This window comes from Ascaphus truei, chromosome 2 (genome assembly GCF_040206685.1).
Source record: "Ascaphus truei isolate aAscTru1 chromosome 2, aAscTru1.hap1, whole genome shotgun sequence".
Classification (NCBI taxonomy): domain Eukaryota; kingdom Metazoa; phylum Chordata; class Amphibia; order Anura; family Ascaphidae; genus Ascaphus; species Ascaphus truei.
In genome coordinates, this window is record NC_134484.1 from 434281037 (window position 1) to 434291644 (window position 10608).

Here is a 10608-nt window from a genome sequence, read left to right on the forward strand (position 1 = left end):
TGGCCATTTTATAGCCAAAATTGGGTTTGAGATTCAGTAAGCGCCGATAAGTGCTTCATATCGCCAGGTTTCGGAGCCGATAATTTGGTTATGGCCAGTCGCCTGCCGATAAGCCTGTTTTCGACACTGATCGCCACTTTTTTAAATCGGCTGGATTCAACAAAAAAAAACAGCTTATCGGGGCTGATCGGCACTACGAAATTGAGATGTTATGGCCGATTTCTCCTGCCAACTAAAGTTGGCATTTTGGACGGGAGAACGATCGCTAAGGCTGCCGGAACGGCACTTAGAAAAAAAAAATCTTCTGTACATCAATGGAAGTCAATGGAGCGGGGACGTATAACAGTATAGTACTGTTTACGTTTCATTGCTCACAATACAAGGGGGATTTGCATGACAGTGTGGGGGCATTCCCTGCATTGTGTCACAGCTGATGTGTCTTATTTGCATAACATTCGACTTTTACATGTTTTCAGCATTTGCGGGTCACATTACTCATCATGTGATGATGTGCCAAGGGAAAATACTATACAACACTCTTAAAGGAGAACCTCACATCATATCACACATTTTACTCAACTCAGCGACAATTATTTACATGATGTCACACATGTCACACATGTCACACATACACCGTATATTCATGTTCCTTTACATTACACAATGCTTGTAATGTGTCACGCATCTTTAAACCTTCATGTACATCTAAATTCTCATGTTTCCATCTACGTTTGGGTCCTCCCTATTTTCATGACGTCACTTATTGGACGCTCAATCACATTGCATGTTTACATTGTAACCGTTGCATTACAAGCACTTCAACCTAACTTATACACACATGTACAGTAATTCATCATTGGGACACCTTGTAAACTCATTCTATAGCAACTATCCTCCTTACAGAAATGCATGCATATGCACACGACTATTCATTGTTGGCAACATGTGACAATAACATGGCTAATTACACATGTTACACAAAACTTTTCCCACGTCAATCTCAGCCTTTTTGTCTCATTACATGACTGACTCTTGCGTTCACAAGTGTTACATGCATTGCACATGCAACTATTTATTTGCAAGCAATCTTTGTACAAAGCTTCACGTCACATCATTGCCAAATATCATCATTCCCTGCAGAATACACACAACAAATACTTAGAACAACAAGTGCACACAGCTTGCCACAGAAGTACTTTATTATGTTAATGTAACACCTTGCATTTTACTATGTCACCTGACATCATCACATACCTATTTAAAGGACGCACATTACCTGCTCATTCACAGCTACTCATTTCAAAATGTTGCGAATGTTTAGGAGACGCAGGAACATTCTTTTCTATGACATGCTTGCTGATCAAGAGAATGATATAGGGCAAGGTAGGGACACACCGAGGGACAGTGACAGTGACGCGGATACGACAGGGACAGGGAGAGGGACAGGCCGAGGGACAGGTAGAGGGACAGGAGATCAGAGGAGAAGACAGAGGAGACAACTTGTGCCTCGTCCGCGTCTGTACAGGGAGAGAACCCTGTTAGATGGGATGAGTGAGGAGGAGATTGTAAGTCGCTATCGTTTGAGTTCAGCAGCAATCTTATCTCTTTATGAGGAGATAAGGGGGGATTTAGATTTTTTCACAGCCAGAGGTCGTGCAGTCCCTGGGCTTGTTAAAATGCTGTGCTCATTACATTATCTTGCTTCCGCGTCATACCAGACAACTGTGGGCATAGTGGGCGGGGTCTCGCAATCTACATTCTCGCGGGCCTTGTCCCAGTTTCTCTATGCACTCAATAGACGCGCTAGGAATTATATTCATTTTCCTACAGAGGCAACAGAGTGGCTGGAAGTCAGGACTGGCTTTTATAATATAGCAGGGATACCATCTGTGCTGGGTGCAATCGATTGCACACATGTTGCTTTGATTGCACCTAGTCAGAGTGAGCATGTGTACCGCAATCGTAAGCACTACCATTCACTCAATGTACAGGTGGTATGTGATGCCACGATGAGGATAATGCATGTGGTACCCAAGTTCCCTGGTTCCAGTCACGATTCCTCTATCCTGAGGAGCTCTTCAGTCTTCCATGCGTTCGAAGAGGGACATTTTGAACCTGGTTGGCTGCTGGGTGAGTACACATTTACATGTTCTAACACAAAACACATTTGTATTTAGGAATGTTGGCATTGTACAATTTCATCACTAATGTCAGCTTATGTGTGCTCCATTCATTATAGGTGACTCAGGATACGGAATTAGGCCGTGGCTCTTGACTCCGGTGCTAAACCCTCAAACTGAAGCAGAGGAGAGGTACAATGCAGCCCATATATCTACAAGATCTGTTATAGAGAGGACATTTGGCCTACTCAAGACCAGGTTTAGGTGTCTGGACAGAACTGGTGGGGCTCTTCTATACAAGCCTCAAAAAGTGTCTGATATTATCCTTGCCTGTTGCATTTTGCACAATGTTGCACTCAGGCACAATGTACAGTCAGACCTAGCTGAGGCTTTGGTAGACGAGCATCCCACCCATGTAGCTGCTGAAAATGAACAAACAGCCAGTGGTGGCCAGACACGACAGAATCTCATCAATTCATTTTTTTCTTGTAAGTACAAACAGATATGTTCCAAGTTATACTTTTATAGTTACATTATGTTATCTTAACAAGAATGTTTTTTTATATACCCTTCTGGTAGGACACAGATGAATATGGGTTGCACACCTTTCTTTTGTCTGCTGTGTGCACAAAGGGATGTGGCACCGGTATGTTATTGTTGCACAGGTTATAGAATCCCTCTTCAATTGTACTTTAGTTGTGTGTATGTCAATACAAGTGGGGTAACAAAGCAATAATATTTTAGCATTGTGTTATTCCTTATGCTAAGACAAAACACATATTATGCCCATAATCATTCATGCTTCTAGTATGCTTACATACTATGTTATTGGTGCAGTGTAACATGTACATCCAGATGATGTGTACACCAGGCTGATTTACATTTTGAATGTCATTAAATATACATGGTGTTGCACATTTAACACCAAATACACACTTTGATGTGTTCTTTACGGTACTGAAGATGGCATGTCAATGTTTGCAATTTATATATTGTTCCTTTGCATTATAGGTATATTTGCAGTATGACTGATCATGGTATGTATATTTGCTGACATCTCTCATAAGATGTGGCTACCTCAATCTTCCTATAATTATTGGAACTAAAAACCCAACATATTGGTTTAAACACAAATGTTACATATATGTACTTTCTGTATCATGTATATGCATTTAGCTACTCTTGAGGTTTCATGTGCATTGTATTAGAAAATGATTACTCACATTTCATCACATTTTATGTATGTTTCCTTATAATTTCCATTAATGTAATATAGAGGTGTTTGGAGAAAAGGGGATAACTGTACTTATTTGTTTACTTACGGGAGCACATTCATCACTAGCATAGACACACTTTTTAAGACAACTGTTTGTGTGTGTATCAATTGGTGTAGGATCCATGTATAACACCGACAAATGATAACACCAGCTTTATTATGGTAGCTTATATCATCATATTGACTATACTATGTATTTCAAAATGATTAATAAACACAGTAAACTATAGTTAGTTAGGTTAATGAAATATACACAGAAACGTACTTCATAACATGATGGTGATGTCATATTCAGAACATCATGCATTGGAGGGGACCATAACATCTGGCCAGTAACATTATTTGCTACAGTCCCAAACCATTTTATCTACATACCCATGTAACAAGAGATTTTAAAAATAAATGGCTACTTGGTTGTAAGTGTCCTTTACATTGGGAGAAGGAGTGGCTCACTGAGTAAAGACACACACTGGCACTGATAGTTTGAAGCAGGGGAGTCTGGTTCAATTCCCGGTGTGGGCTGTCGGCTTGTGTCGGGCTGTGGGCTTGTGACCTTGGCCAAGTCACTTTATCTCCCTGTGCCTCATGCGGCAAAAAAACATTTGTACGTTCCACGGGCCAGGGACCTCAGGCTGAAACATGTGTCTGTAAATCGCTGCGTACAACTAGCAGCCCTATACATGAACATGCTCATATTATTATTATTATTATTATTGTTACATAGTTTCGACAGTCATACGTTCCATTACACAATAGAATACACAAATGTGTTAGCAGAGTGGGAATGGTTGTTATATAAAAAACACACCATGTCATAAAATGTTAGTAGTCATTAAAGAACACTCAGGAAAAATTCAAGAGGCACTATTTTGCAACATCATTATGTTAATTAAGTGCTTATGCAATATAGGCATAAGGGTATCACTTTTTTAATTGTTTGTTAATAAGCGCTGCAAGCAATATAAAATTAGTTCCATATGTAGTATAGTAGTCGGTGGCTCCTCCTCACAATCATCTCATATAAAGGTAGACTCTTCTGAAATCATACATTCATCCGATTGTATCTTCCCCGACATCTCTGAAATACAGCAAACACATGATGGTAAAAGATGGCACCTTACTAGATATGTATCCGTGACAACGCGTTACGCAGCTCTATATGATTGTGTAGATACACACGTCAGTCACTTATATGTTAGAAGTAAAAGTGTTCATCAGTATGTAATGTTTCTTTAAATTTGTAGCAGGCATAACTATGTATAAGAAGTGAACGTTGCCTGTATACTGAAAGATGTGCGCGCACATCTTAGTGTGCGCACGCACTTCACGCTTGGCTCCACTAACTGTTAGCGCATGCGCAAAACAAAGCGTACGTTGTGCGTTCAATACATGTTGAAAATACCAGTAAACATAACATCTTTATTTCAAATACAATGAAGACGAAACTACATTCGTTCTAAACGAGTACATCTGTATTCTTTTTAAACAGACGTGTTTGAACAGAAAGCACGGCCGATAACACAATGCGCAAATGCAATACGTGTGACGTCATGTTAAGCCAGCGTGAAACGCACGCTAACACTCCTCCCACTCAATTAACATTCGGCTAACGCCCAGGGTACGCCTACAAACACTGAGCCGCACGCATCACACACTGCAGTTACCGTTACTATAACAAAACATGACAGCCAATAGGCTTTGAGGCGCGCACGTCGCTTGGGGGCGGGACTTACATCCGTAATCCTTTTTAAGGACGCCTTGGGCCATGACAAGGGTCCCACGTCATACGTGGTGGACCCGGTTTTCAATGTTGTAGATGTTGCATGATAACAAAACAGGTATGTGTTAGAGTTATGGATAAATGTTGCTAATATGTTTAAAGGGATAGGAAAGTACGTATATTTATTCCGTCAGCAATGTGTACTACTCTTTCAGGTTCTACTATATTGTATTAGGAAACAATTTGTTTGTGATCGCTACATGTTATGCAGTCTGCAATGTTACGCTGTATCCACGCATTGAAAGTGAAAATGGTGGTTACAAAAAAAAAAAAAATTTAAACGCAGAGTCAACGCATAACGATTGTTATATTTACCATTCTTCTAGAATTAACTCTTCGCCTGGCTGCAACTGGTCGCTCCAGAAATGCAAGGCATTTTCATCCACGCTTGACCCAACCGCTGAATCCAGTATGACACATATCTCCTCCAGGATGCGCTCATAGGAATTGCCACTGCTTTCTTCAAATAATTGGTCGGGAGGTAGGTTCATTTCTTCGGGTTCCCATTCCAATGCATTTTCAGCTGAAAGGCTTGGTACATAATCATAGTACTTTTGTTCTTGTACAATGTGGGTTTCAGGAATGGAGGCTGCAGATATTGCAGCACGTATCGATTCAAACGGATCAGTAGTAGCGGATACATTGCTATTGCCATTAGGAATAAATATGCCTTTCACGACAATATAAGTGCCGTCTTTCAGGAGAAATTGTTTTTCCGGGGCAATTTTCCAGAAACCATAGGTGTGTTGTAGCTTATCCTGGTCACGTTCAAAAAAGTCATTACTTGATAAAGTGAATCTTATTGAGGAATTAAAATTCCGTGCATGCTTACGGTCTTGGTAATAAGGATATTTTGCTCGAATGAAATCATCGATTTGGCGTGTGCTTGCTTTCTGTCCGCGACTGTTCAAGATGGCTTCACAGATCATGTACTTATACCCTAAAAGGGGATTAATATTGTTAACGAATTCTTCAGCCATGTCTGAGTAGCACAAAAGCTGTGTGCAGGTCTGTGTTATTTGCTCATCAAAATGAATGTGCTGAATGGCTAACAAACTCCTGTTTTTCCTTGTCAAGGTCAACAAAACTAACTACTTTGACTCCTTATTTCAAACGCCAATTGGATTTGTTTTTCTAATTGGGTTAACATTTGTGGTTCGTGATATGGGACTGTGGGAGAAACATTTCTCCTTCTTTTATCTCATTTGTGAAAAACATCCCTACACTTTGAATTCCTTCACATAGTGTTTTTTTGAAAACTAACAAAGAACACTGTGTGAAAATAGTTCTTAGCCAGGCATATCAGTATAAACACACACCTGCAAAAAGAAATGTTTTTTCCCCGCTTACATTTCTGTGTGTATGTGAAAGTCTGGTTAACTCCCTGTCTGCATGAGTTTAAATACGTGTGTATATATATATATCTAAATATATCTCTCTTATAAAAATATATATATATTTATATATTATATTTTATTTTTTTTAATATTGCAGGAGTACACACAACATTGATGGCAGTAAGTATACCTTGTATGAAACCTATTTAAATGGTGAGAAACATGATTGAATGAAGTAATAAACATTTGTTTAAGCACAATACTGTTAGAGTCTCATACTTAGGATATTTCTCAAACATTATGCCTGTATTATTAAAATAGTGTGCTTTCACAAGGAAGCATGAAGTGTATTAGTTTGTAAAATACATGTATACCAGTTTATATAGTACTATATATATATATATATATATATATATATACACACACACACACACACACACACACACACACACACACACACACACACACACACACACACACACACACACACACACACACACACACACACACACACACACACACACACACACACACACACACACACACACACACTCAGTGTGTGTGTGTGTGTGTGTGTATATATATTATTATACATTCTGAGATGTTATTGAAACAAGAACACACAAATGATTAAAGGACAAAATTAGAATGCCCAAGCAAGGCAAAGGTAAGTAATAATTTACACATAATCCTGCTGTACACGTACAAGAAAGATGTTTGCAGTTACTTAGGTGTTTTTATAATTGCATGTGACTAATATGCATATGCAATTCTTACATCAATTAACACACCCAAATGCAATGTTTTGCTGCAAAGTCAATGGCAGCTTCTCTAAACTTTGCAACTGGTTCCAGGTGGACCATTACTGAACAGACGATTAATACATAAATATTTATAACACTATTCATTAATTGAGTGTTAACATTTCCAAAACTTCACGTGTACAAGAACATAGTTGAAAGTTTGGAAACAACACAGTCTTCAGCATACATACAATATTAATTAGATAATGTGAAGTCAACAAAACAAGGGCAGAGACATATTGAGTGAATTATAACATTTATTTTTTTTGTTCCTTTTGTGAGCGAGTAACAGGCCTGCTTGTTGTCTCTTGCATTTTTTTTTTTCGTTTGCCACCAACTTTCGCCACAACAGAGCCACTTTGAGTGGCCTCTGGCACTTCACGGGCAGGGCTTATGGGCAGTGACTCACCTACAGGGCTTGTGGGCAGTGACTCACCTACAGGGCTCTTGGGCAGTGACTCACCTACAGGGCTTGTGGGCAGTGACTCACCTACAGGGCTTTTGGGCAGTGACTGTTCACCAACAGGGCTTGTGGGCAGTGACACATGTGAGCAAGTTGGTACACCGTGCACAACACATGGTTGGTCCGTTTCATCTTTCCTGGTCAGTACTAACTGCTTGTGCTGTTGTGTTTTTGTGGCCTCCTTTGTAGGTGTCAGCTGGTGATGTAGTACAGATGGCAGCGGTAGGATGTCGTCAGGAACCTGCACACCAATGTGTGCTACTTGACCGGTAACATTGGGACCTGGTGACTGAAGATCAGATGAATGTGGTGAGAAGTGGCCAGCATGTAATGATCCAGCCTGTGAGGTGTTGAATTGGGGTACATTAGTCATTCTCCAGTAATTAGCTTGGGTTTGCTGAACAACTAATGCTTCGAATGAGGTGTTGATTTTTTGCAACTGTTTAGGCACTTCAATGAAGACTCTGTGGAGATGTGCCAATTGTGATACTGTTTCTTCCTGCAGTCCAATCATCCTTTCCAGCACTGTCATCATGTCTGAATGGCGACGATTTTCTGCGTCCACTATTTTTCCCTCTGAAGCTACAATTGCATCGTATGTGGAAGTTGATGGACGATTTGGCGGTACAACAGTTTCTATTGGCACCTCTTCATGGTCACTTGATTGTATTTCAGTCTCTTCTGCGGCGTCATCCTCATCATCCTCATCATCCTCATCACCATGATGTTCTAAAAAGAAATGTACACATTATTAAATGGCATGTTAATGTATGCTGTGTTACTATGTAATTGTACTGTGTCCTAAGTAACACCTAACATGTTAGCATACGTTTTATAACCTCACATTAAAAACTACCTTGACTTACGAATAATGTTTGGACTCAGTATGAAAAATGAATGAATGAAAAGTTGCTCTAAACTCAGAAGTCCTACATGATAGTTCACATCACTAACACAATACATGTTGCCTTACACTTAATTTTCACTGACACTAAGTAATCCTATTTAAAGAAGATGTGCAAAACAAATAATGAACATGACAACATAACATATAGAAGAGCACATATTATATGGCCACCAACTGATACACTCACCTTGTAGTTGTGTTGAGCTGGCTGACCCAGGTGAAGACACTTGTTCCATCTCAGGTGACACATGTCCTCCAGGGGCAACTATATATAACAATAACATAAGTTTGACATTTACATGTGTAAATATTGAACAAACACTTATTGTATGTTCTGTATTTATGATTAACTAACAACATCAGTTGCTTAACCGAAAATGTGTGTGAAAGTGAACATAAATAGTTGTAATAACACTGTACATGCCTGTGTACTTAGAAGTTTTGAGTTCCCTAACATACAACATACTATGTTTCTGCAGTAATGCGTGAGGATAAATAGATTAAATTTGTACCTTAAAATCATATGTTGTGTAGTGATATCAGTATCATAATGTACATAACTATCATGAGATGACCATTCACAATGGTTATCATGAAGGTGGTCATATTGCAAAAAGTGTTGTTTTTGGTAGAGGATATGTGTGGTACATTAATCGAAGATGTGGCACACCTGAATGTGGCTGTGACTCAACAAGACAACACATGCAGTGTGTGATAATGTGTCTTTGATAGTAGTTCAACTATAGATATGAGTGAACTAATGTGTGACGTACGCTTTGATAAGTAATGAGTTGTTGGGGCATTTAGTAGCTAAAGTGAAGCTTTCAAATGAGTGTGATTAACTTCAGTTGTGCTAGTCAGGTTGTAATAACGGTATTCCCTTCCCCAAAAAGCCTGATCAGCCACACCTTTCAATTACTTGAAACAGCTGAAAATGGTGTGAACTAAGTTGACCCTAAAATGAGGCTGCAATTAGTGTGTGTGCTGAACCCCATCCCCTCTGTTGAAGTGTATGCTGTGATGAGATATTAATTGCAGCTGCTTTAACACAATGGTAGATGAGCTAAATAGTCGTGTGCAGTTTTTAAGTTATGAAAACAATGACATAAAATATGATACGTGTGCCTCATTATGCTGTCTGTATATGAGTTAAAGCAAAAATGGACCTTTTCATAAACAACTATAGATGTGTTAGTGCAAGTGATGTTTGTAGGCCGTTGCATGCAATATATTTGATGCATGCTTAAAATAGGCAGTAATGTCATGTTTGTCGGAGTAAAATAAATAAAATACACAATAATATTCTACATATTTCTGTTCTGTACCTGTAGCTAGTAATAATTTCTGATTAACATGTGTTACACATGTGTACTACCCTGTTGTTCCCCATCTTCGCCCACCATCAATTGCTTCCACTGCAGCTATGCATTTTGGGAATTCACATGTAAATGAGCACGCAATGGCACGTGCTATATTAGTTACTGCTTTTAGTAGGACTACTACATATATGTCTATTTTGAGATATATATATATACAGAATCAGACATATACATATATAGATGCAGGTATGCTTATATTGTGAAGACAGTATAAAAAGCAGTGTAAATATGCAAAATAAGTGTAAGCAACGACACGCCTAGTACAGTAATATTTATCACCTGCTGGAAATTGTGACGGATAAATTCCAATGTCACGGTCACCAGCCAAGCCTTCCACGACGACGGTAAGTAATTTTGGCCGAAGCAGCTCCTCCAATGGAGTCAATATGAGACGTTGTGGTGTGGGCCCACCTCCAGTGCCAGTAGCATGCACGCGTTGGTCTTGTATTTTCTTTTTCAATTTGGACCTAATATCATCAAATCTTTTCCAACAATGATACTTGTCCCTGACACTATTCCCACAGGCATTGACACCAATGACTA

The 10608-nt window shown here is 39.2% G+C and overlaps 1 long non-coding RNA gene across 1 annotated transcript; it reads left to right on the forward strand.

Moving 5' to 3' along the window:
* Positions 1 to 6667: 6667 nt before the first annotated feature.
* Positions 6668 to 8624, forward strand: LOC142488788 (uncharacterized). Its single transcript, XR_012799661.1, has 3 exons — positions 6668 to 6693; positions 7969 to 8088; positions 8285 to 8624. It is a non-coding gene; the product is annotated as an uncharacterized LOC142488788 (long non-coding RNA).
* Positions 8625 to 10608: the final 1984 nt, after the last annotated feature.